The 27,949-nt window shown below is 45.9% G+C and overlaps 1 long non-coding RNA gene across 2 annotated transcripts in view; it reads left to right on the forward strand.

The window, feature by feature from the left end:
• Positions 1-3,843: 3,843 nt before the first annotated feature.
• LOC128141449 (uncharacterized) overlaps positions 3,844-27,949 on the forward strand; it is a 36,012-nt gene continuing 11,906 nt past the window's right edge. The window contains exon 1 of one of the 2 annotated variants that reach the window (XR_008235042.1): positions 3,844-4,566. This is a non-coding gene — a long non-coding RNA (uncharacterized LOC128141449). Of the gene's footprint in view, positions 4,567-21,619; positions 27,757-27,949 lie in introns of those variants that run through there. The other variant, XR_008235041.1, reaches the window with a different exon arrangement.

A 27,949-nucleotide genomic window follows, 5' to 3' on the forward strand; every position in this document is an offset into this window, starting at 1 on the left:
GCGGTGGAAGATATCGGGGTGGAGGGGCGGGGCGGGGGGGGGGGAAATACAAACCGGGCGAGGAGCGCCCAACCGAGAGGCGGGCCCCCCCCCCAGGCGGGGGTCCCCGCCTCTCGGTTGGGCGCTCCTCGCCCCCTCGCCCCCCCCCGGGGACCCTGTTGCGGGACCCCTCGTTTGGGTGCTGGGAGGGCAGGTGCACGCACCGTCCAGCCCCCTTTATATTATTTTTTTTTTCTTTGCGAGGTGATAGAAGGGTTAATTTAGGGAAAGGGGAAGGGGGGGGCGAAGCGTGAAACTTAGTCTCATCGGCAGCCGAGAAAAGAATTTTTTTTTTTTTTGGGGGGGGGGTGGCACTTTTCTGGCCGCTGGCCAATGTTTCTAAAGTGAATGTAAACAAAGAAAAATGCAAACACGGGAGGAAGGCCTTCCACCGCCGCCGAGGTTGGGGAATGCCGTTCCCAGACGGGTGCTGAGCTTTGCTCACCCCCCCCCAGACCCCCCCCACCCGTCCTGAGCGCCCACGGTCACCCCTCCGGTGGGGACGGTGCAGGGTACCAAGCCTCAAAAGAAAACCCCCACCCCAAAACCCCACCCCGAAAAGCGTCGTCTTGGTTTTTTTTTTCTTTTTTTTTTTTTGCTTTCAACTCGGTGTTTTTGTTTGTTTTTTGGTTTGTATTTTTTTTTTTAGTTTTTTTTTGTTTCTTGGAGAGCGAAGGTTCGCCCCTCCCGTCCCGGGAAGGCCGGGCCGCCGTGCCCCGGGCGGGCGGAGGCCGGGAGCGGGCTTGTCCGAGCCTGCCGGGGCCGCTCCCGGCTCCGGCCTCGGGGCTCGGCGGACCTGCTGGGGTGTGGGGGGGGAGATTTCAGGGGACTCCCCCTCCCCGGAGAAAAAAACCTCCTCTGTTTAGACGGGGAAATCCCGGTTTGCCAGCCCCGGGGCCGGCGGGGCGGCACTGCGGGGTGAGAGAGGAGCTGGAGGGAAGGAGGAAGGCTGGAGGCGTGAGTGACCGTGACCAAAACACCCGTGACGGACACGGGGGCGATGCCCGCGCCCCGCAGAAGTACCGCCGTCGGACCGGGCGAGGTTCGGGTCTTTTTTTTTTTTTCTTTGTCTCTTTTTTTTTTTCTTTCCCCCCCGCTCCTTGCTTTCGTGAAATCTCTGCCCGGATAATTTCCCTCGTAGTAACGCTTCGTGACAACGGCTGCCTTCCCCACGATGATTTTTGGGGGGGGGGGGTGAGGGGGCAGTGCGAGCCCTTCGGAGATCTCCTCCCTCCCTCCCGCTTGGCGGCGGGGCTCAGGTAATGCTGGGAGCGAATAACCCCAAATCCGTTAGCGTGGTTCCCATCCGGAAGCGGCCCCCGAGCCCGGGTTTTCCTCTCCGCGACAAACTTTGCTCCCCGTCCCACCTCGCTGCTCTTGCGACAGAACTCGACGCTTGCTCATCCTCCGGTGAGGAGTTCTCCGCCGGGACTGCTCTGCTATGGTTAAAAAAAAAAAAAATAATAAAGAAAAAATAAATAACGAAAATTACCTAGTTCGAAGACGGACGGTGTTCGGTGTCGCTCAAAAGACGGTTCGTCTTTTGCGTACAAACCCCGTGGTAAAAGTGAATTCTTTTCATAGCCCTTGCAGTGACGGTGTAAAAATTGAGGGGCGGTGGGAAGTAGTAAGTAGTGGTACTAAAGAATAGATCCAAACTGGGAACCGTGAATAAGCCTTCCTGGAGGGACCCGAACTGAATGGAGGGTAGGTAGGCAATTCCCTTGCTGCTGCTCTGAAAATTGAGGGGAAAATGGGAGTGTGACGCGCTGGCACAAATTTTTTTTTTTTTTAACACGCCTCTGAGACAAAAGATAAAAAAAAAAAGTAGCGTTGCGATGGAAATGGGCGAGGGAAGAGGTGGAACGTGTAAGTACCAACGAGCGGGCACGCCTGCCCGCCCCCCCCCCCTCCTTCCAGCAACCCGGAGCCGGGGGCTGAACCTCGGCAAAAGCCAGGGCGTTCGGAAATGTTGCAACAGCGCTGGGGAAGTCTCTAAAGAAAAGCTGAATTGTTCGAACTTAGGTAACTTAAGGAAACTCGGGATGACCTACATTGCTTTTCTGAGTCAGCAGCTGCAGCCCCAAACCCGGCGGGCCCGTCCGCGCTCCCGCCGCCACCCCCCACCCCCCCGGGGGGAGCCGACCCCCCCCCCCCCCCGGCTCCCTTCTTCTTCCCGGGTTTACAAATAAACTCGCTTGGATCGAGACGGTTTCACTTCTGCCGTCAGGAATGCCTCCGCGTTTTGGGTTGGTTTGGGTTTTTTTTTTTGGGTGGGTGGGTTTGGGTTTTTTTTAAATTTTTTTGCAGGTTTGCGGACAGAGCAGCGTGCCTGCTTCGGTGGTGGTTTACCGGCTGGTTTGTGAGGGGGAAAGAGAATTTAAGCGGAGGACAAGGTTATTTTGGGGTTGTGTTTTTTTTTTTTCCTCCCAAGTTTTTAAGAGCTGTACTTTATTTTCCGGAGGGGTACGGATTGTTTCCTGCACTGGGCGGTGGATTCCTTGCAGGGAAAAATCAGTACGTGTTGCACGCCGCTTCGCTTTTAAGATAGAGAAGGAAATTCTGAAGTTCCTATCAAAAGCTTACCCAACAGCTTTCCACATTCCTCCTCTAGTGTAATATAAAATTAGCAACGATTAAGCTCCGAATGTCCACACTCTCAGGGCTCGTGGTTTAATCCAGTCCGCAGCGAGCTGGGACAGTCGCACCGACCTTTTTTTATTAAACGCACTGGCGGCATCAGGGGAAGAACCAAAAATGTTTTAACATCTTGATTAAAGTAATCTCTGCGCGAAGTTACCGCATCACTCCGGCAAATCGGGCAGTCGGCTTACTTGTCTAATCAAAATGACGAAAAGAGCGGAGATGAAATGACCTCAGAACCCCTCCGCCTTTTGGAAAGAACCGCTTGCTGCCTCTCCCTTGCCCCCCCCCCCCCCCGCCGCTCCCCCTCAATTCTCACTTCTTATTTATCGACACGCCGTTGACATCAGCAAACTGAAACGCCAAAATTCAGCTCCAAATGGCTGGGTTTCCCGGCCAGGTTTGCGCTCCGCTCCGAGCGCTGCTTTTGGTGTTCTTGTCGGTATTCCTGGTACCTTTTGTTTTGCAAACTTTGAGGATTTTATTGGCCAAGTACGGCAACTCGCCCCATTTCGAAATGGGACGGAGAAATCAAATCCCATTTCCTGTCCTTTATTTCTTAAAAAAAAAAAAAAAATAAAGAAACTGTCCACGGCAGTGGTGGGGAGTTGATTTGATGCTCCTCACTACCCGCAGAATTTCAGCAGCTGCGTTTCCTGCAGCAGGGGTATTTCTGAAGAAACCAGCGAAATTCGGAGATAGCGATCGAAAGCAGCTCCCCGTGCCCCTAAGCAAGGGGGGAGAGTTCTGGTTTGGGGGGCTCGGGGAAGGGTTGTTTCTCGGTGGGGAGGTGGCACCTCTCCAAGCCCCGTTTCCCTTCCAGGTGGGTTTGCAGCTGGACACGGGGGGGGGATGTTCCCGCTGCCTCACCCTGGGGACGAGCCAGGGTCGCGCAGCCACCGCCGGCTCTGCGCCAAATAAAGCCAACGCCTTCGCCTTCCTGGCTTCCCCCCCCCCCGCCCCGTTTATTCTTTTTTTTTTTTTTTTCCAAAGAACCCCTAAAATTCCCCCGTAGTGTCACGGAAAGAGAGCGGTGATAACCGTCACTGGCAGAGCTCTCCTCGCTCACAAGCCCCAAATGTCAAAGGCGGGGGAGAAGGAGTTTGTGCTCGGGGTGGGGGTGGGGGGGTGGGGGGGAGAAAAAAAGGAAAAAAAGCAAAGTCAGATCTAGCTGGGGAGGAGAGGGGTGTGAGGAAGGGGAGGGGGGTGAGAAGGGGCTGACACGGTCCCTCTCCGCTTCCAGCGAAACGGGAGCGGCTCTTCCTCATCCCACTCTCTTCCTCGCCGCTTAGCTGGGAATCCCCCCGGCTCCCCCCGCCCCGCACCCCCCCGCACCCTGCGGGGCAGCCCCGGGACCTGCCGACCTCCCCCTGCCCCTCGCTCAACCCCTCCAGGGCTCGGGCAGCCCCCCCCCGGGGGGCGTGGGTGCCGAGGACGGGCGGCGGAGCCCCCTCCGTTCCCAAAACTGGCTCTCTGCGCGGGCAAGCCCACAGAAATGGGCTCGAAAAGCCCGATTTGGGGGAAACCTGTGGAGGGAACGGACGTGACCTGCGCCTGAGAGCGGAGCTGAAGGATCAGCAGCCGCAGTTAACACCAGTCACTTCCACCGAGATTTTGGGGCTTTTATTTATTTATTTATTTTTTTCGGGCTGGAAACTTTTTTTGGGTGTGCCTAGAGCTGCGTAATTTCGTAATTATTTTTTCAGACACCGTTGTCTATATCCAGCCTGTGCGACCAGGTTGTTAAAGTCTGGATGATTTTTTGCTCATTACCAACTGGATCTCTGCAAGGTTTAATTAAGCCCCGTCCGCCTCGTCGCGTTTCTTTTCCCGAACAAACTAAGTTCTCTGCTCGGGACTGCTCTGTACTGCGGGACCGAAAAGGTACGATGCGATGTACGCAAAATGATTGTAGCCTTTCGGGATGTTACCGAGGTTAAATGAAAGTCCCGGGACGGTAAGGGCAAAACGCTGGTAGCTGTCCAAGAAGAAAAATCGTTATTTTTAATTGAGTCGAGTTTTGGTTTTGGTTTTGGGTTTTTTTGGTTTTTTTCTTTCCTAGCGTAGCTGGAAAGTGTCTTTGTTCTGGGTAAATTAGTGGAGGCTTTAAAACGTGCTCGTCACGATTGACTGCCGGGGGGGTCTATACAGCGAATAATGACAACCCTTAGCGACAGAAGTCCAGTAACCTGGGTTGGGATAGCGGGGTCCCAGCGACGACTTGGCTTTTCCTGGGTTTGGGGTTTTTCTTTTCTTTCTTTCCTTCTTTTTTTTTTTTTTAAACTTTCATTATTTCAAAGCTGTGGCCAGGAGCAGGGGCTGTCATTTCAGAAATGCCACCCTCCGCCGTGGGCCCCCGAGCCGCTTCTCTCCAGCCGCACATACGAAGTTTCTCTCCCCTTTTCGTTCCCCGGTCCAAAGATTTGACTGATAATAACTAAATCTCTGTGTGACGGCTCGCTTTCGTCCCAGGCTCAACATCCAGCTCATCCCCTCAACGTCAGGTTTCTCAGCGTCCCGTTTTCGGACACCTTTTCCCTCGGAGATGTCCCCCAGCCCCTATTTTTATGTGTGTCCCCCCCCCCGCCCCCGTCCCTCTCCCGCCCCAGTGGCACCGGGGCTAGCGGTTTCGTCTCTTGTCAAACTTCGCGTAGATTTGGGCGTAAATTCAGGTACTTGGAGCTCTGCAGTCGACCGTGTTGTCTTCCTCTTTGGCATAATTAAATTCAGCGATTTTAAATCTCGTCGTTAAAAATACCAAATGCAAATACTCGGCACCCTGGGTGTCTGCTGGTACTTTTATTTCTCCCGGCACATACGGAATTATTTGACATATAGAAAGAAGCGAAGAATCGCCTCCTTTTAGCAGAAGGTCAAACGGTGCAATTAAGCAAAAAAGTTTAGAGCCGGGAAAAGCTGGGATATCGCTGTAAAAAAGCAGCAACAACCGGGGTTTTTGGTGTTTTGTTGGGTTTTTTTTTCCAAATGTAACCGCCTTTTGGACTTGAGGTCGCTCGGTTATTTACTTGTCCGGGGGAGATACCGAGCTCCCGAGGGGCCCGATTCTGCTCCCAGGGCGGTTCCCGGTGAGGTTGGGGGGGGTCCCAGCACTGAAGCCATGCCGCCCCTCAGCTCTCGGTCGGGCGAAGCGGGGTGGGGAGCAGATCTGCTCCCCAGGCTTCGTTTGGGCTTCCGGGAAAATGAGTGGTTACGGTAAAATATTCAAATTTTCATAAAATATTCAAAAGCTCGGGTGAGAAACTTTCCGGTGAGTTGGAAATCCGTAAGGACAGAACCGAGAGTGAGACCACCCCGACGAGTCACTTCTGACTCCCTGCAAAAAAAAAAGCCAGAGGAACTTTCAGGACCTGGTAGTTAACGACAGTCATTGCCACCCCGCTCCGCTCAATCCAAAATGTGCCCCTTCGGGGCAATTTCAGACTCGCCTATTTTCGCTCACCCCTCCTTTAACCCCCCCCGCCCCCCGGTGCGTCCTATCCCCGGTAGCGGGGTCTCCCAGCGGCCGGTGTTCGTTTTTTCCCCGCTGCCCCCCGGCCCCCCCGGCCGCCCTGTGCCGGGCAGAGGGACCGGGGACCCCTCGTCATCTGCCCTGCGCTCCCCGGACCGGGACGAGCCGTTCTGCAGGGTTGCAACTACTTTCAAGTCATTAGTGCTTCTTAGTTTTTTTGGTTTTTCTTTTCTTCTCTTTTTTTTTTTTTTTTTTAATAGTTTCTCTGCACCAGCCTCTTATCTTTTTCTCGCAGACACTCGAGCCAGTGAAACCAGTGGGCGTGCAGGCAGTTGCGGAGATCTCGCTTTTCTCCTTCTCTCCTCTAAAGGCTGTGGTTAAAAAGCTGGCAGCGCGGTGATTCCGCTCCAGCTGCTGCTGCTGGTCAGTACTTACCACCCGACAGTCCTTTATCTCCCGGGTTCAGCTTATTATTATTTTTTTTTTTCCCCGGGAGGAAAATGCGAAAGAAATTTGTGTTCGGCCATTTTCTGCAAGCTTGGACCCCCCCCAGCTGCGGGTTTATCCGTGCTCGGAGTTCCCCGGGGGGGGGGCTGAACCGTTGCTGGCGTTTCCCTGCGCACGGTAATTCTGCAAACAACCGGTACAGCCAGGCTGCAAAGCGACTTGTGGGTCCCATCGGCAGAGCCCCCGGCTCCTTTCCCCCTCTGTGTCCCCGCGGCAGTGGCCGTGGGCTGTCGCGGGCCACGATTAACCCTTCCCGTGGCCCTGGGACTGTCACCGAGGGGTGCGCTCGCCGAGTCCCGCCTGGCTGGGACACGGGGCGAGGGGGGGGACGCGTGGGGGGAAGATGGGCACCCGCGGAGGAGCTGGGACAGTGCTGGTACTATGCTGGGACAGTCTACGGCTCTGCTGGGAAAGGCTGGGACAGTGCTGGGACAATCTGGGACTGTGCTCGGGCAGTGCTGGGACAGTCTGGGACTGCCCCGGAACAATTAGGATAGTGCTGGGACTGTGCTGGGACAGTGCTGGAACAGTTAGGGTAGTGCTGGGACATCCTGGGATGGTGCTGGGACAAAGCTGGGGCAGTCTGGGACTGCCCTGGCGCAGTCTGGGACAGTGCTGGGACAGTTAGGACAGCGCTGGGACAGTCTGGGGTTGTCCTGGGACAGTTAGGATAGTGCTGGGACATCCTGGGATGGTGCTGGGATTGTCTTGGGACAGTCTGGGACAGTGCTGGGACAGTCTGGGATTGTCCTGGGACAGTTAGGATAGTGCTGGGACATCCTGGGACGGTCCTGGGATTGTTCTGGGACAGTCTGGGACAGTGCTGGGACAGTTGGGATAGTGGTGGGACTGTCCTGGGACTGTCCTAGGAGACTTAGGATAGTGCCGGGACATCCTGGGACGGTGCTGGGACGGTGCTGGGCAGGCTGGGAGAGGGCAGCGCCAGGAGGAGTGAGCAGCCGAGCCGGGTCGGGGGCAGGCAGGGCAGGGAGCGGGGGAGCTCGGCTTCCCCCGTCCCAGCGGAGAGCTCACCGGGGACACCCCCGGCCCCGGCCGCCCCTCCCCGCGCCCTCCGGTGCGAGGGGCTGCCGTGCTGCGGCGGTCCGTGCCCGCAGCCCGGGTCTCTTCCAGGCAAACGCCGGTGGCGAGCCCCCGAGCTCGGAAAGGCGGCTGGTCCCACCGGCCCCTTCTGGCTCCTCCGCTGCTGCCCCGCTACCCCTGGCCGTCTCCTCCCTCCTTTGGTTGGGAGGTTTGGGGTTTTTTTAATTTTCCCTCCCGGAGACCCCCGGCTGCCGCCCCCCCCCCCGCCGGCTCCGGTCCGTCCGTGTGGCTGCCCTGGAGCGGCACCCCGAAATGCTCCGGCTAACAGAGCTCCTCCTGCCCCTGCCCTTTGCGGTGGCGGAATGGGGCCCCTTAGCTGGAAGGGAAAGGGCAAAAGGCAAAGATAAAAAACTGCCATACACTTTTTTTTTTTTTTTTTCAAATTATCTTTTCAACGTAGACTTCTGTTTGCATCTCAGCCGTGGCCTTTTAGAGCTCCCGAGCAAGCTGAAAGCTGCCGGAGTACCTTCTGTATCTGTGAGTGTGGGACAACGGTTCTAGCAGTATATTTATTATTTAGAGCCATATTTATCATCTACATTTACTATATAGAGCTATATCAAAGATGTCATCACTCATCTATTGAACTTGAGAATTATTTGCGCTCTGAAATGCCGGTGGCTCTGAAAAGATGTTTTCTTCATTACTTTTGCTTAGATATCGATACAAAATGCAGGTCTTTCTTGGCCATGTGCATTTAGCGGACCAAATTAATTAAAGATGTGTGTTTCGTACAATCCCACAGGACAACTTTAGTCACCAGTGAAATTTTATTTGACTTGGCAATGTAACAGTGGGGATTTGACTCATCAAGATGTAAATTAAGAGTAAACAGAGAAAAAAATGCTTCTCTGCATATATCTGAATGTATATTTCCTCATTTTAATAGATAAATATTACTTCTCAGTCATAAATTAATAAGCGCTCTAGAGGGAATTCAGGGAAGAGTAACCAAATGATTAGTGTACTAAAGGGCTAATGTATGGAGAAACTTTGTTTAATATCTGTAACGTACATCTGCATAGATAAAAATGAAAGTAGTTTGGGCAATGAAATGTATGTGTTTGTGGCCGGGGAGATTTGCAATGTGCAAAGGTAATAGTACTGCTCCTGCTGAAGTGCTCATGCGTACTAGCCGTGCTCAGGGCTTTAGGACGGCCCTAGGTTCCAGCCTAGAATTCAAACTGGTTTTGAGTTGTTGCTTCAAGGTATGCCAACTCGAGAGAGAAATCGGATTTCTGAAGCTTCACATGCCTGGCCTGTTGTATCACCTAACCCTACGTGACTTAATGTGCAACTACATATTTGTCACTCTTCTGAGAGTCCAGATTTTCTCACGTATTTCACAGCAATTGAAGCACTTGATCTGGGACTTTGTATCCTACCTTAGAGGCTAGGTCCCCGAAGTCTGGATATGGTAGCATCTAGTGTATTGGTACTGTACCAGTTATGTCTCTTTGAGCTTATATTGCAGTCATTCTTCCCCACAAAGAAACAAAAGGGTGTTGGGGAAAACAACTGAAGGAGAAGAATGTGTCCTCAGGATTAGCATTTCTTCACTTTAATAGGTATTTTTAAAATTATTTTTATCATCAGCTTTTACATCCTGTTCTTGTTTGTATGTTGCCTCCTTGGCTTACTTGGGTAAGATCACTTTTGGGGAGCCCAGAAACCATCTAACTCATTAGAGCAATTCTGTATACTGACTTACAGTGATTATGGAGAGTTGTAGCGTGCTTATAAAATGTAAGTCATGCCATAGCCACAATGGCTTAAGGATGTAAGCAAGACAGATAAAAATTATAAAATGTTATATGAAAAGGAAGTCTTGTTAGTTATTAAAAGCATGTCAGTGTAAAATGATGTTCAGAAGGTATTTGCCCATCACAAAATCATTACCTTATTTTAGTAAATGCAACTTGCCTTTTATTACAGCTCAAGGGGTGGCTCAACTCTGTGTGACACTACAAAAGCTCTAAGTTAATGCAATCAGCACATCTTTGTATAGACCCTTGCTTTCCACATGTAACACACAACCGTTTCTAGTACACCGTGGCTATCTCTGGTACAGATCTCAGGAAAGAGACCAGCAACACCTGATTCACTGCCCAGAAGTATGCTTCATTTGGAAACTTTGGCAAAGTTTTCCACCTGAGACTCTCATCCATCTGAGAGCATCTTGAATTATTTGGTGCTTGGGTAGCTCGGATGGGACCATAGCCCTGGATCCCCAAATGTCATCTGGGATCCTTGGGCATCTGACTCCTGTTTAAGTATTTCTTGTCGGGGAGTAGGAGGTAAGTATCTGAGTAGCTTTAGATTTTGAGCCTCGTTTTTTTTCTTAGGCATTATATCAAAGATCTCTCATTGCACCTGTAAATGTGCATTTACTAGAAAGTAACCCTGGACAGGAATATCCTGCTTCTAATGAAGGGGTTTCAGCTGCTCCGGTCTAGTGTCCTGCACTGCACGGTTAGAGAACTGAGCCTCGTTTTGTAATTGGCAGGAGGTGAGACTATTGTAGAAGTAAATCTCTTCGCTCCCGAGAACAGCGGAGAAGCATCAGTCTGTTGAAAAGGCACTTAGAGCCTCCAATGTTAAGCCCATACAACTTCATTTGGAAGGAAAAAGAAGAAACCTCAGAAAGGGTGGAAGAAAGTATGGGTGGGGGAAAGTGAAAAAAAGTGGGGTGGCACGACAAGAATGAGAAGAGGGAGGCGTGCGTCTGAGATATCCAGGGTCATATATAAATCAATATATAACTGGGCAACTTAATGCTCTCAAAACTCGTATTGTAAATAATATGACAATAAAAAGAATCGTAGCTGGGGGATATTTTCATGAGTATGGGGAGGTGGAAGTTTTGTGCTTCTCTTCAGTAGAAACTAGTTTCAGCTGCACTGGAGCCATTCACTAATGCAGTGCCACTCGGGAGGCCTTATCTGAGAGCAGTTATTACGTCTTCATAATAATTTTGAGGAAGAAAAGACTTTTCATTGTTGTCATAATTAAAATAGTTATTTTCATTACATTTATTCGTTTATTTCTAAATTTGGATGGCTACTGCAGGAGCAGGTACAGGATATAACATCAGTCTGACCGACTGGCCTATCTCAGCGTCCCAGGAAAATCAGCTGCTTGCCCACCTCATGCCAAGTTTGAGTGAAGAAATGGCCCTTGCGTGGTCTCCCAAAGCTCAACAGGTTGAGGGTCAATCAAGGGCTTCCTATCAGGCAAGAAGCAATCTGCACTGGGGCCTTCCTGTAACAACGAGTGCCTTCCCAGAAGCTCTCGCTGAGGAATTAGAATTCATAGTACTCTGCCTGAATGTGTTTTATCATGCAGAAGGCAATTACATGGAACCAGTTTAAAATACCTAGGTTACTGATATCACATAGGTATGCACGCTAATTGTATCAGCTGATTGAAGAAATGAGACAAGGCTAATTAGCAGAATTAGGGTTTTTTAACAGTAGCTCTGAACGTTCTCCTGCCAGAATTGCTGCCCTCAAAGAGCTTTCTAGAATACATATGTGCTCTTGCCACCTTACTACAAAAGTCATCTACTGGGAAAATCTGTGATTGTCTCTACTCCTTCCCTTTGGAGCCCTAGATCTCCGAGGAAGGAAAATGAGCATGTCATGTGAAAACCCCCTAAAGTTTGTACTTGATATTTTAACTTCCCTTTGCAAGGCAGCTGCTGCATTTGCACGTGTGGGAATCTGGTGAGCCATACAATCTTAGGCTGAGGATTTCTATTCACTAGGGATTAGCTGAACTGTTTTCCTAAATCAGTCACCAGATCTGGATTCCAAATTAACAAAGTGGTGCTGAGCAATAATGTAGACTCTAGGTAGCAGCTTTGCAAACTTATTCAATGAAAGCATTATAAAAGCAGGCTGTCTAACTGCCTTAGCTTTAGTGCAGTGAACTCTGAGAACTAGCGGACTTACTGAATTTATAACAAGTAAAAAGCTCAGGTTCATTCAGCTCCAAGGATGCTGAATGAGAAATGCTGGTCTTTGCACAATTACTCTGAACGCAACTACACACAACAGAAAGTTTAGAAGATGCAGAATGACTGTATCCTAGAAAATAGCGTTAGAAGGGACCTCAGAGATCAGTGAACCTCTCCCTATGCCCTGATGACCTGCTGTCCCTCTATCTTTCCCATTTGTCTAGCCTGTTCCTAAAGACATCCAGGGGTGGAGGTTTCACACACCCCTCAGGCAATCTGCGCCAGTGTTTAACCATCCTTCACGCAGGTAGTCTTTTCTTGGCATGTTTTCTGTAGTCACCTGTAGACTAAACCATGCCAGTCCTCTTGCTTTTTCCTAATAGGTGTCTTTTTTTTTTTGACCTCTGACAATTGTTATCTCTCTTTTCTGAACTCTGTCCAATTTCTCTTTTGCCGTATCTCAAACTAGACTCAGTATTTGAGTGAAGAGCTTGCTGCTGCTGAGGGAGCAGACAACTCAAGTCTCCTAGAGGCTGTCTTACTCTTTATGTATCCCACTACGGAGTTTGCTTTTTTTTTTTTTAATTGCAGCAGGGCCCGGCTGTGCTCCCTTAGCTCCTTTCTACAGGGTTGCGGTCTTACAATTCTTGCCTAGCCTGTATTTGTGCAGTGTGAAAGTGCAGGGCTTTGCATAGGTCCTTATTGGTTTGCCACCTATTTTTAAGACTATTTCTCCAATTTGTCAAGGTAATCCGAATTTCAGTTTTATCTTCCAGTGAGCTGGCAGCCTCTATTAGCATGAGGTTATCTTCAGTGATGAATAAGCACATTTTATCTTCCCCCATTCAGGTTGTTAATGGAAATACTGAGAAGCCCCAAATTTAGCACAGGCTCCTGGGGAATCCCACTCTATACATTCTACCATTTCAATAACTAACCATTGATAAATGCTTCTAGTGAATGACTTCCCAGGCAGTTTGTACTCATCCTATACTAGTTTCCTCTAAACTGTGTTTCTTTGCCTTAGGTAGAAGAATAATCCATGTCAGTGTCAAAAACAGTCAAGATATGACACCTCCTGCTTCTCCCATCTGTTACCCTGTTGCAGAAGGAAACTAGATTAGTATGTCACCACCTAGTCTTATCCCCAAAAAGACTATATATGCTTAATTCAAGCCTTTATGCGGTGTGGAGCAGCAGTTCCCAAACTACAGCCTCAAGTGAAGGCACTGCCTCTGAAGGGAGGCACCAACCTGGCTGAAATCAGAGCGGAGAAGTGGGGCTCACGAGCTGAACTTCAGCTGTCAGCGTTAATGTGGGGTCACAGCCTGGGCAGTGGGGCTGCTAGAGCAATCTGATGTGAGACGCTGCCCTACAGCCTTTTTCCATCTGTCTTTTCTGCAGGTGAGTATGATGTCTTGAGGCACTAGTGTTTGAGCCAAGTGACTTTCAGATGCTATTTGTAGCAAAAGAAAAAGAAACCAGGTGGATCTCTGGAACACACCAAAAGAAAAAGAAACCATTAAAATATGACTTTTGTGCAGATACATAATGAAAATGCGCAGAAGATGTCCTGCAGAGGGACAGGGGAAGTACAACATGCAGCCAGAGATCTGAAACCTCCAGTCATTAACTCGATCATCCTCAGTAGGGCATGCCAAGGTGAAACAACTCTTAGGGACAACTTGATGCATGTAGATATCATTTATCTTTAGAGGTGTACAGCATACACCATGTCACATCACACTTCTTTATAGTCAGAAGAGAGAATTAGGTACTCTGAGTATAATAAATATAATATATATTTTATATATATATATAAAATTCCTCTAGTTTGTTTTAGAGAGGAGGTGCACCCCTAAATACCCGTTTGTGCAGAGCATGATCTGACCTGTCGGCTGTAGACATCCATATTTTATATGTCTAATGTTAAGTTATGCATTTTTTGCTTTTTGTGTCAGATGCATAACAAATCACTTCTGGTCTCTTAATTCTTATGGAAAGAGGGGCAATATCTCCACATTGGGAATGCCCTGTTAATTTGAATTTTAGAAAAGCTTGATATCAGCAGGGCACTATTTACATGTGCAGTATCTAAATGCCTCCAATTATAACTCCAAATATAAGCATAAGCTTCTAATCTGCTGGATATATCACTTCTCTCATAACTGCCATCATTCCTCTTGTTGTCTGGTTAAGAACTGCGGGTTTAGATGGAAAATCTTAAGAAAGAGGAAGGCTTTATGGCTCGCATTAGGGAGTTCCTGTTAAGAAACTGCCAGTCACAGAGCACAAAAACCTCTTATCTGTGAGACACGGAAGTTAATCTCAATAGATTTCTAATGCAGATATACTAAATAGTATTAAACACCTGCGCAGACACTTATTCAGAGTGTAAATCCAATATCATATAATTCACTTCATTTGGTTGATCCAGATTAATTTTCTCAAAGCGCCTTGTCTAGACAAATCCTGAGCATGTCTTTGGCCTGATAACAGAGCTAAACCGTCTGTGCTACGGTACCTGTGGATCTGGATGGCGAGTGTCACTGACGGAGAGTCCCAGAGCCACTGGCTTTTACATTGCTACTTGAGGGGGTATAGAAGCCAAAAATGGCATGGGAATTTTATTGTAATCTGATAGATCTGATGACCTTGTTAATTCATACGGTCACAAATATTAAAGTCTGCTAGGATGTGTGACTACTCTTTTAGGCTTGGCATATAAAAGCCCAACATGCTGAACAACAATTTTGAAGGGGGTTTTCCCAGGGCACAGAGAAGAGCCATCATACGTATTCAGTTATAGCAGTGTGCAGAGCACAAGACACCCCGTTTGTGCTAGACTTTTCCCCCAGACTTCTGTGATGCAGATAAGAATGTCTGTCCTGAAACTGAATTGGGAAATTCAATTGAATCCTAAAACTTGGTAAAAACTCCTAAGAAATAGATAACAGTAACATGATAATTCATTGCAGAAGGGAAGAAGCATTAGCAGGTGAAGCCCACGCAGATGTAAAAAACCACTTGGCTTTAAAATGTTAATTGCCGTGTTTATACTTCTCCTGCTCCCGAACGTTGCTTTGCTGGAAGGCTCTGTCATATTGCCGTAGGACCCCACAGAAGTGGTGAGTATATGCTTGGGCCATCTAGAACAAATTACAAAGTATTTTTTCGACCCTGGGCACCAGGTCATTGAAAGATAATGCCAGAAAATTGCCTTAATTCAGTTCAAATGATTGGCATTGTTTCTGAGAAGGTACATGGCTTTAACAGTTAGAATATTATGAAGTTGCAGTTTTCATGGTGATCCCCCAACCCATCTGTTTTGAAAAGGTCAGAATGAGATCATACTTCTGGGTCTGTGTTAGCATTATGCTGCAGGGAAGTCACTGAAGAAAATGAAAGCGATCTTTACATGTGACAGAGAGGATACTGCTGCGTTCTTTCAAGTTTTCTTTGGTATCTGTTTCAGGGAGTTTAGAGGCAACATAAAAAGATACAAAAATACTGCATGAAATTGCACACACAGTTTTGTATCACTTTGCTACGTAATCTATTTACTATGCTAAGTAATTGATGTGGCTGTAAATGTGAGTCTGATTTTTACACATTAAAATAATGAAATTGCTCAGTTATTTACAGATTTGTATTTACAGATTCAACAATAATGTAGTTATGCACTTTTTTAAATTTGCAAGTGGTACTCTCCCCCCGCCCCCCCAATAAATAAGACAGGAAGACTAGTGACAAGTGACATGGAGAAGGCTGAGGTACTCATCAATTTTTTTGGCTCAGTTTTCAATGGTAATCTCCCTTCCCACATCTCTCAAGCCCCTGGACTTCAAGACGGGGACTGGGAGAGCAAAGTCCCTCCCACTGTAAGAGAACATCGGGTTTGTGACCACCTGAGGAACCTGAATATACATAAGTTTGTGGGACCTGACGAGATCCATCCCAGAGTCCTGCGGGAATTGGCTGCTGTAGTTGCCAAGCCACTCTCCATGGTATTTGAAAAGTCATGGCAGTCAGGTGAAGTGCCCAGTAACTGCAAAAAGGGAAACATTGCACCTATTTTTAAAAAGGGTGGAAAGGAGGACCCTGGGAACTACTGACCTGTCAGCCTCACCTTGGTGCCTGGGAAGATCATGGAACAAGGAGAAGGGGCGATGGTTTTAAACTGAAGGAGGGTAGATTTAGATTAGACATAAGGAAGAAATATGTTATGATGAGGGTGGTGAGACCCTGGCACAGGTTGCCCGGAGAAGCTGTGGATGCCCCATCCCTGGAAGTGTTCACAGCCAGGTTGGACAGGGCTTTGAGCAACCTGGACTAGTGAAAGATGTCCCTGTCCGTAGCAGGGGTGTTGGAACTAGATGATCTTTAAAGGTCCCTTCTGACCCAAACTATTCTATGATTCTATTATCTATTTTTAAAATGTGGCTATTTAAAAGAGATTTTTTTTTTCTTAAGACTAGGTCAATATTACGGGCTGGTATTATTTAAAAGAGTGAGATAAGTCAGAGTGTCCTAATTCTGGATATGCCGCATTGTTGTAGTCAAAGGCAAGTCATATTTTCGCTTCTGTATCTCTAAAATGGGATGTTATCACAGAATTATAGAAAGCAGTGCTAGAGCAGATCTGAGGTCACCTACTCCTTCCCTCTGATCAAGGCAGAATTAAATATACCTGTGTTCTCCTTAACAGGTATTTGACTAACCTGCTTTCCAAGACCTCCAAGAATAGAGATTTCAGAACCTCTCAAGGTGGTTCACTCCAGTGTTTAATCATTTTAGAAAAGTGTCCTTTATGACGTGCAAGTTATATGTACAATCCTGATCTGTAACCTGAATCTTTTGCTGCAAGTTAAGCCCATTGCTACCTCTTCTGGGTTTTGACTTGAACTGGCTTGAGAATAACTTATTTTTCTTGACCTCCAGCCATTCTGGCAGCTTTACTTTTATTTTCCATCTTTCCTGATGTGCAGTGCCCCAAACTGGATGCAATGTAACCTGTGCCAAACAGAATGGAAGGGTTCCTTCATATGGCTTGTCAGGTGTACATCCCATCATATTATGATGGCTTTTTTTCATAACCAGATGACACTGTTGATTAATCTTCAGTTTATTCATTTTTTTCTCAGAACTGCTCCTTAGCCTATGATACACCATCCTTCATGTGCTGCCTAAGTGTAGAGCTTTATTCTTGCCTCAGTAGAATTGCCTCCTATTGTTTTCAGACCATTTCTCCATTTTGTCAAGATCATTTCATTCATTACTAAGCTAGTCTGGAATATTCACCTATCTGTGAGAGAGAGTTGTGAGGCCTGGGAGAGATTTTAGACGCTTAACTTTGGGGTAAATATAGGTGTCCACACGTGAGTTGGGTGTCTAAATACCCTGTGTAGTCAAACTAGTCAATACAATCAATTGAGCTTAGAGACAATTCATCTCACTCTTACGTAGACATCTACATTTGGTCAGCTGAACAGATTATTCATGGTACCCTTCATCATTAATTAATGTTAATTCAGTGTAAACATATCAAAGGAGGTCTGTAGGCCTCCTCTAGCTTGGATGACAGTATGAAATAACATAATAAAGCTCTCTGAGAAAGACATTACAGCAATTTTATAGGTTGTGCAGTAGGAACTGGAAGTAGGAGCCCCAATTATGCCTTTCTTTCTCATCTCTTTGTTCACATGGAACAGCTCTGCCTCTCACCTGCCTACTCCTAGTTTTTAATTACGAAAATATTATGGAGGAATCTTGTTACAAAGCAAGACAAAAAGCTTATTTTTCTCCAAGTCTGTTAAATCACAGAACATATACTTTCTCTGCACAGGACTCCATCCAAGGGTGAAAAGCAGCCCCAAACTCTGCAAATCTCTACCTTTTGATTCCTTGGCAAACAAGTAGATCAGCCCTAGTGTTTGCTTGCATATATTAGTTAGGGATAGTTTGTTACTACCGTACTTTTTGTTGCTGTATTTTTTGTTACGGTAGGTGTTTCTCTGTGTTTGTTGGCAAATAAATAAAATAATAGTTAATATAAGTGCGATTTCTTTTAATGGTCAGCTTTATGAAATTGCCAGGCTTTAAGCCATATGTAAAAGAAGTATGGCATGGTGGCTATAATCTATGTTCTGCTCTTGAGAAATAGGCCACATTCCTTCCAAATGTGCAGTTTGACATTCATTGTGAATGCTCAGAGAAGACTTGGGAGTCAAAATTGTTGGTCTTTGTAGTGTGGAAGACCATGATGATAGTATCACCTCCTAGATGCATCTGTGCCATAAGGCACCAATGTTTTCCCTGAAGTGCAGATGTCTAGGGTGGGATTCTTCTAATCTAAATGTAGATGTCTGCAATATGGATGTTTGTATCTAAGCATGTCACCTTAGGTAACGTTTATGGTTAATGGAGAGGAGTAGGTAATTCTGGGGAATTATTCATCTGACCCATTTTTGACATTTTCTTTATGATGAGAAGAACCACATGTTAGAAGTGTCTGTTTCTCTCCTCTAGTGTCCTGTTAACAAGAGGGCTGAGGCCACCCACTCTCACCAGCTGCATCTGAGACCAGTGTTTCCAGAAGACCAGTCCAGTAACAGCAGTCAGTTGCCACTGAGGCCCACAGAGAAAGGGAGGACAGCTCTTGGGTAGCCTTTTGGTCACCCTCATTGATACCAAACAAGAAAAGGACACAAAACAGTGAGGCCGACTGAGCCAGTGCATCGCAGCTGGCACTGCAACGGGCAGTGGAGGTTGAACTCTCAGAAGCAAAAGCATAACTAATTTTAGTTTTTAGATCTTTAGTATCTTCCCAGTCACTGACAAAACTGTCATCTTCAAGGAACACAGTGTCCCAATATTTTTGTCTGATACTACAACTACATCTCCTCCTTCTGCCTCTGATAGTATTGATGTTCTCAGATGATATCTCTGGACTAGATTCACTCTAGAAGGGTGAAAAACCGTATTTCTAGAGAGAAAGTCCTCTCCTTGGCTTTCCATTTGGCTACAGGAATTATTTTTCATCATAGGTTGCAGTGAGGAGCTACAATCCAGCCAATCCTTCTGGTGTCTTTGTTGTCAGGAAAAAATGATCTATCAAAGCTCATTTAGTGGGAGCTTCAGCCAGACACTTATGAGTGCTGATTCTTTGTTATTTTCTCATTATGTGGTTCCTAGGTTTCTAAAGGTCTTGACATATATTCTCTACCAATAAGAAAAAATCCCTCCTCATGAGATTTAAGCATGTTGCTTTTATCTTTAGCGGAGCCACGTCTGAGCATCTGTCATCATGTTCACTAAATCATCTGTCAATGAAATCCACATTTTTCGCAGCCATTACCTCAGCTCAGGGATAAATAAAGTTCTAGCTTTTATGTCTAATCCTCCATATTATTTTCAGGTGGATAAGGTAACACTGAGGCCACATCTTAAATTTATTCTAAAGGTGGTTTCAGACTTCTTATTTATCAGTATATCCACTTACCGATATTTTTTCCCAGGAGCCAGCTCACCAGTAGAAGGATCAAAATGTTGATCCTTCTTGAACGCACTGCCTTAGCCAGACAAAGCTCTTCTGCAAATCTGTGATGCTCTTTGGTCTCAAACAGCCTTTGTTGTTCCGGATCAAATCTAAAAAGACGTAACCTCAACTTCAAACTCACTCGAAATGAGCTAGCAGACTTTATCAGAGCCACATTTGATGTTATCAGAGCAGATCCACCAACCCATCTCAAGGCATACACAACCAGAGCACAAGGTACTGCCACAGCATCTGCTGGCGGGGTTCCAGTAGCTGAGGGCTGTAGAGGCACCATGCGATCGCTGGTGCTCACATTTACGAAGCAGTACTTGTGCTGGTAGCACAAAGGCTTGAAGGACACTGATTCTTCGCTCCTCGTTCCAATGGATAGCGCGCATTTACTGGTGTGACTGCACTCCCAACGAAACACCCAGGAGGAGTTTCACCGGTGCCAGAACTTGAAGAAAGAAGAGTGGTTGCCTTCGTTGCTGTAATTCTTCAATATGTTCTTTGTGTGTAGCTCCCACAACCGGCCCTTCTGTTCCCCGGGTGCAAGGCTTGTCGTGGGGACTGAAGAAGTGGGTGGTGATCTGTTTACATGCTTGTGGGATGAAAAGCAGAGGTGAGCAGCTTATGCACACACCTTGTTGTGGGCACATAGCAACATTAGAAACATTTGAATTCTTATGCAGAAGAGGCATACCATTTAGAGTGGGTTTTGCCTGCACAAAGCATCCTGACGTATCATAGCTATTACAAGGTCAGTGACCCTCTGTATTGTTCCTTGTAAAACACTTGATGGGAAACGCAATGCTATATCTTTGCCGAGTATTCTCATTGTTATTATTATTAGCAGCAAAGGACCTATGGTTGCTAACAGTATTACTAAGAGTCATGAGTTTTTTCATAAGAATTAGACCTCATCAGAAATCAGAAGCAGGATTTGTTTTGTGTGCTGCTAAATTTTCTTTATTAAACCCAGTGATATATAGCAAGATTACATGCCAACCCACAGAAGTCCTTCAGAGTTGTTATTTTAAACTTGTGTCAATGAACAATTTATTCTGAAGCCTTTCAAATGTGTATGCATATGCATTATATACATATATACTCTCTCTCTATATATATATGTAGTGACAAAGCAAGTAGTTTAATACATTTTATGGGTCCAGCCTGCAGTTCTGCATACATGAACTTGTGTGTGGTCAAGGAGGCTTGCATATTTTTGAACGCTAAGTTGGCCTAATAAAAGATATCAGACTACAGTGCTTGCTTTGTCAACCCTGTTTTGCTGGTTCAGAATGACTTGCAAGCTTAATTTTCAATTTTTAACATAAAAACCAAGAAAAAGAAGTGTTTACTTACTGCAAGGAGTTGATTCCGTGTTAATGACCCTGACGGAGGCTTGTACACAAGGTACAGATTGTTGCCAATTTGATGTATATTCAAGTTACAGAATATGAAAATGTGAAGTTATACCATCTTGAGGATTTTGTTTTTATAAGTAGGATTGGTTAAAAAAACCTTTAAGTAATCATACCGTGTGTTTGATGGTGGAAATTAGTATGAATGTTTCTGGCAGTGGAATGATGTGATGTGGTTATGCGTTTCTGTTTTCACTGCCTGCTCAATATTGGCCTTTTACAAATACAGATTACCACGTCGATGGAAGGAATTTACAGCTTTGGCCCCCTTGTCTCACTCTGTGTTACAGCACCTTTTTTGTACTTTATGTTACATATCCTCCCAACTGTATTTTTCTGACAGAAAAAGGAAATGTCTGTGGACTGAGATCCTGAAAACGTGTGAGCTTTACTATTTAATTGGATGAAATGAGTATTATTTCCCACTTACCTTGATTTCCTGTGGCTGAAAATCTTGCTCCTCTGAAACCAGTAGCAAACTTTCTGCTGAGTACGACAGGATGGAGGGTTCATCAGTGATCCCTTACCAGCTAGCGACATTCCATACTGGAAGCTCAGAAGAAAACCAACCCCTTAATAATGACGACGGTAGAAAGAATACTTTTAAAAAATCAGGAGTTAGAACTGTCAAATAAAATCCACAAATAAAATCCAAGCTGAATGCAAAAGCTATACGTATGATAGGTTCAGTATTGTTAGTTTTGGGGCCTCACGGTACAGATAGTTAGAGCTGCAAGATCCGTTTGGGTTATGTGGGCTGTTACACTACATCCCTTACTTACCTCATCTTGTGGGCTAGGAGCTGCTTGCTCTGACTTCATGGAATTGCAGCTGTATTTGTGGAGTGCTCTCGTCCTTTGGCACTCCCTCCCCTGTACATTAATAAGGTTTGAGTGCACCAGCATTTTCTCTGGAAGCAAACTTCAAAATTTGTCTTTAATCCTGATGCAATGCATATTCAGAATTTTTTCTTTTCCTGGAGTTTAGTTCCAGAGGAAAACATACTTGACTGGTGCTCCCACCAGCCAGCTGCAGTTTGTAACAATAATTAACAGTAAGATACTGCAGCAGAGATGGGGAGCAGAGAAATGCAGTCCAGCAGCTTCAGTTATGCAGTTCTGTTCACTTCTAAGGATTCCAAAGTGCTTAACAAACAATATTACAGGCAGGACGGGCAGCTCTGCCCATGGTGAAGGTTTCCTAATGCTTCCTGTTATAAGATTCTGGTTTTGTTTTTTTCAGAGCTTTGCCGAACTTTATGTGTTTAGGCTAAATTTATTTTTATCCAATGCCGGTCTCTAGGTGTTTTGTTTTGTTTTGTTTTGTTTTAATTTTTGAACTGAAAAGTGGTTGAACTATTTATAAGAATGCAGCTAGCAAAAAGTATGTTTTCTGCTTATGTAAAAAAAAAAAAAATCTGACCCCTGTATTTTAAAAGGTTTTGCAGCAAAGACAGACCTTTCTCTGCCTTTGAATCAGGTATGTGCCTTTTGCCATCCTCACAAAGCCTTTCAAATTTGGTCGACTGTTTCAAGATGTGGAAAAAACCACGGTTACCAAATATTCCATAGAGATTTACTAAAGCCTAACAGCAAATATTTCCAGAGATTTCATCTTCTCCGCCTCGCACAGCTCCTTCCCGTGATCAGACTTTCCAGATGCCGTCCTCGCAGAATGACTGAGCAGTCACTAGCTGGGTGCACCAGAGGCCAAACTGGGGGCGACCCCCGTAGTGCTGTCCCGGGGCATTGCTGTGAGCTGCAGCGATCCCACGAGAGTAGGGATCCTGTCCCTCCGGAGCTGGAACGCAACTCAGGGCTCCCAAATTTTATCCTTCGTGTGCTGTTGGCAAGCCTCCAGCATAGTTTCTCTTTGCCGTTAGCCTCAATGCACGTAGAGGGTTGGACAACCTCAACAAGGCGCTGAGCAACCACATCTAATGTTGGGATTAGTCTCCTGCTTTGAGCGAGGAGTGGGACCACATGAGCTCCTGAGGTCCTTCCACCCCGAGTTAGTCCACGGTCCTGTGATTCTTTGCTGTCCGTTTCCCTATTAGTTTGTGAGGGTCTGAAGGCACCATCCTAGCTGAAGGGTCTCTGTGGGTATGATGCACATAGTGGGAATAGTCTTCATTAGTTTGTTTTTAAAAACAAGTATATGCAAAATGCCTCGTTAAGATAATATTCAAGCTACGTGGATGAGTATCCTAAAATGAAGAATGACATAATGATCTCTGCAGCCGTATGCTTCCGACATATGTTTGTGTTGGAACACTGACTCTAGTTTGGGGACTGCACTGTGTTTTTTCCCATACGGCTTCATCCCTGGATCTAGCATGGCTCTGCTCTGGAGCTGAAGCAGTATCGAGGAGAACTGGTGGACAGTAACTGCAGAACTCCAGCTCACTTGTTGAGAAGGTGCAAGGTATTTTCTGAATGAGGCAGGGCATGGTGGGAAAAAGAAAACAAGGTCTCTGGGTTAAGGGAGTGGAATTCTGCTCTGGAGAGCTGGACAGTATCCTTGCCTCTTCTACCATGCTCCTGTGTGGTAATGGGCAAACATTTCCCAAGTGGTTATTAATTGCCAGAAGAGCCTTTCTGCTTGTGCCAGTAGTATCTGGAACAAGATGATTGTGCAAATGTCATCCATCAGTCACAACTCTTTCTTTGGTAATGTCATATATGACATTCCATTTAATAAAGCCTTCATCAAGTCAGGTTAGGTAATTGTTAGTTCCTTATATCTGTTTATCATCTAATGTTCACCTTCTATTTATATTTACACATTATACTTATAATTATTTATAAATGATTATTTGGCAGTGAATCAGGCAAACTATCTCGAAAATCTCTGAAATTCATGGAAATGTTCAGGCAGCATATGAGATTGTTTTTCAAACCTCAGCAGGCTTAATTAGATCCTGCAGTTCATTCATTTGCACTGAAGTCAATTGGAGTTTTGCATGTGGAAAGTCTGCGAGATCAAAAATTATGCCCAATGGGCACATAGCTCTATAGAAGAAAATGTCAGCTCCGGATGGTAGTATTTTTGACTTCTCATCGGTTAGACTCTTTCTCCCCCCTCACTTTTTCTCTCTTTCTCAATTAGCTTTTCTTGCATTTTTATGTGAGTGGTTTTGAAAGGGTTCCTGGAAAAAAAAACTTGCTGCATATACTGTACATGTTTTCATTTACAGATCACTGAAATGGATAGGCAGATAAATAGATAGGGTTTTCTGATCTTGTGAAATATGTTGCATAATATAAACCCCTCTTCTAAGGCTGTTTTGTCAAATATGTCAAATGATATTTTTGGAATTATATTTCTGGAATATATTTTCAGAGTTCCTTATTGCTGTTCTTGATCTATGCACCCTTGTTTGATAGTCCCTTAATCTCTCCGATATAAATTGAATGAATAGCAGCATTTAAAAACATGGCTTCAGGGACTCCTTAGGAGGTTTCTTTGTAAGTGTACATTTACTAGTTCATCTGTAAATTTATTTTATGAGGTGTTTAAACCTCAAGAAAACTGAAAAGCATAATATTAATGCCTGGTTTACATCTACTGAAGTCAATGGGAACTTTGCAATTGACTTTAATGGTAGCCTACGTCCTCTAATTATGAAAGTGGCAAGGATGATATACACAAAACCACAAGGAGAGTTTTCTGTTTCATCATGTCCTATTCTGTTTGCAGATGCACAAGCAAAGTACAATGCGGTTTGTTCTTGAATTAAACAATTCAGTGTTTGGACCTAATCCTGAACCACGTCGCTACTTTAGGTGGTGTTTTGCTTCTCAGAAGGTCACGGACTGCTCATTCTCTGTGTGGCTCACGAAGGTGACATGGTAGGAAATCCAGCCAAATTTTCAAAAGGCTTTTGAGAATTACGCTTTTCGTTTTGATCTTACATCTGCCCCATGGTACGAGTAATGGAAGAAGTTGATGAAGCAGTTTTCTTCCTAATTGTCTCGGGTTTTTTCATGTGATCAATTTTGACAAGGTTCCTGGAAAGGCACATAATATCTGTAGCGCATATGTAGATGTTTTCCCTTAAGGTTCGCTGAAGTGTAGTAGAAAGTTTCCATAACGCTATCGTAATCCCAGGCATCATTTTTGTATCGTGTTAGTGAAAGTGAGTGAGAGTACACCACAACAAAAAAAGACTCCCCTAATTCAGCTTTTTTTCTGTTAGTGTAACAAGAGCAGCAGTCTGAACAGGCTAGATCTGGTAAGTAATTTGTAGTAGTAAATAATGCTAGACAAAAATTCCCACAAGCTTCTTGTTGAGTCTGCTTCAGAGGTATTACTCATTGGTGGCTGAAATGCTGGTCTTGCTTCACATTTTGAATGCCTGTGAAAGATTTAAATATTTTGTTGGTAACTGGAGCCGGTAGCGCGCTGCGCACAAGAGCTCATCAAAAGTTTTCGGATGGGGCCATGCTCAGCTGGAAAATGCCACTTGTGCGGGGTGAAAATGCCGTCCCTGGGCTGCATCAGCTCCACCGAAGCCCCCGAGGGATCCGAGCCGGGGGGCTGCTGCCCCGTCCCCACCGCCCGCGCCAGCCACCCCTCGGGTCTCCGCCGGGCTAACCAGACCACTGGCGTGGCAATAAATAACAAAGTGGGTAAAGTCACCTCTTAAGGTGGACAAAAGCTCCACCGCCAAAATTAAAAGGGAGTAAATTCTGGTTGTTGCCCCCCTCTCCCAAGTCTCCCCCTGCCCCAGCACCGCCAGCTCCCACCTTGTCCGTGCGGTGGGCTGGCAGCTCTCTGGCTTTCTCCCCTCGCCTCCTGCCAGGCTGGTGGGGGATCAGACCTTTCTGGTCCCCCCCTCCCCAAGCCTCCCGGGTCCTCAGGCTGCAGCCCCTCCAGGCTACCCAGCCCCGAGGCTTCCCGATTCACAGGCGGCTGCTTTTTTTGAGGTATCCCAGTGTTAGGGCAGCCGGGAGCGCAGCAGCCCTGGGGTTTGTGCTGTCCAGTGATGCAATTCTTTGGGAGGGAGCTGGAAATATCGTATACTGGCTTGCTCAAAAAAACCCAGTGTGTCATAAATTCTCCCTCAGGAAAAAAGCGGTTATTAGTATTTATTGCTGGCCTAACACAAAATTTGTCTGTGTCAAAATTACTTTGGGAAAAGTTAGTTAAAAGAGAACCTGTAGAGATCATTCTGGATGGCTGCTGTAGCCCTTAGTTCATCTTTATCATCTAGAAGTGAACAGAGATCTCTGTAGTATAATTAGAGAAATAAATAACGACTGGAAATTATGTCTTTATGGGAGACTTAGACTCCTAGATGTAGGTTGGAGGAAGGTGTGCAGAAGTAGGGACCTATCTCTCAAGGTACCTATTAACATGGTACATGAAATACTTCTTCACAAAGTGACTTCTCAACCAATCCTATTTAGACTTTGTTGTGATGAGCACCATGGCTTCTGTGGAAGAATAAAAATAAAAGCAGCTTTGAAACAAGTACTCACAAGTCTACTGTGTTCACACTAAATAGAAGAATAAATAGAAGCAGGACTGTAGTTAAGGTTCCTGATTTTGAAAAGGAAAATTTTGATAAACTACGTGAATTAATTACTGCAGTCATCTGGGTTGAGGAGCCAAGGGGTTGAAACGTGGAGGAGGTGTAGAGTGTTTAAAGTTTCAGATGTGAAACTACCTAGAACTTATATCCCAAACAAAAGAAAAAAAATAGTCGGAAAAGACACTGTATCTAATTTGATGGGTAATCATCACAGAAAATATGTTGGTAGGCAAGGCAGGGGCAGAGGAGAAAGAGGGATCAGCAAAGAAAGTCGTGTCTCAGAAGGCAGGATATGTGGGAATAAAGTAAAAACAAATGAAAGGAGTTTGAGAGAAGTACCAAAAAGTTCCTCATCTAGAAGAAATGTGGGAAAGAGAAAGGGTCCTGTGCCGTGAAGATGAACTATAAGCTGCGTTGGATAAACTGATGGTGATCTAGCAACAGGGCAAAGTCTGGAGGCTTACTGAGGGTATGGAAATGGCAGTTAACCAACCAACCAACCAACCAACCAACCAACGGGGGAACAAAGCTCAGGACAATTAATGGGCTCCAGTCGGGGGAGTGGGATAACTGGTGTTCCAGCATTCAGGCAGAACAGGTACATGAAACCGTATGTGCGAATGTCTCATAAGGAGAAAAGGGACCATGTGTCAGAAGGGTGTGGAGAGTTGCGTGGACAAGAGCAGGCCTATTAATCTGACCTCAGGGGTGCAAAGCATTAAAACAGATCTTGAAGGAAAGAAATTTCTATATAGTAAATAGGAAAAAAAAAAAAATTGGAAAAAACCTCCCTTGAGTGTGGTATGCAAATCTGGTGCTTTGATTTGCTGGAAAAGTGACATCTTGCAAAACCTAACCTTTCTGGATCTCGGTGGAGAATTTGCTATGGTACAGCAACATATTTGATATGTCCCCAGGAAATATTTTTCTCTGAGGAGGAGGAGATGAGTAGGGAAGTAGGGGGGGCAGGTGAGGAGGAGAAGGGTAGTGAAGTAGCAATTCTCTAATCAAGTTTACCTGCTAGTTTGGGTCAGGTAGTTATGCTTTTTTTTCTCCAGGGACTGATATTACATCCTGTGCAGTCTGCAGTGCTTAGCAGTCCTGTGCAGACACAGAAGGCACACACGGTGTGGATTCTCTCTTGTTTTGCTCTTACCAGAGTTTAGAATGTATGACATTTTGGCTGAAAGTGTATGTTTTTAGATGGAAAACCATAACTGGTTCTGGTGTTTGGTGGTAGCATTGTAAAATGACAAACAACTTGGAGAATGTGAAACAGAGTAGAAGGGAAAAAAAAGCAATGCAAAAAGTAGAAATACAAAAATATGCAACACTCAGGAACCTTCTTACTTACTCTGTGCAGGGGGAACTGTTGCAGTTCTGGGTCTGTATCGTGTTTGTGGCTCAAACTCCCGCATAGCACCAACCCTTCCTAAAGGGAAGGAAGGAGCGGTGTACACCTCCTCTGCTGCCCCGTGGTCCGGGCAGGGAGACTGTCTGCCCAGGACAGAGCACAGCGAGCTTTCCTCAAATGCCGTGAAGGTAGGACATACTCGTGGCTGCCTTCAGATCTGTCCCACAAGCAGATGTGCAGACGGATGGGTTGGTTCAGGTTTCCGGGAGCTCTGGTTCCCTACACAGCATTTCATTGCCCCGGTTGCAAACCTGAGACTTCCAGACCTCTTTGGGCCGATATAGGGTAAGTGGCCTTCAGAAAACAGAAGTTACGTTGGTA

Source organism: Harpia harpyja, chromosome 4 (assembly GCF_026419915.1).
Source record: "Harpia harpyja isolate bHarHar1 chromosome 4, bHarHar1 primary haplotype, whole genome shotgun sequence".
Taxonomy (NCBI): domain Eukaryota; kingdom Metazoa; phylum Chordata; class Aves; order Accipitriformes; family Accipitridae; genus Harpia; species Harpia harpyja.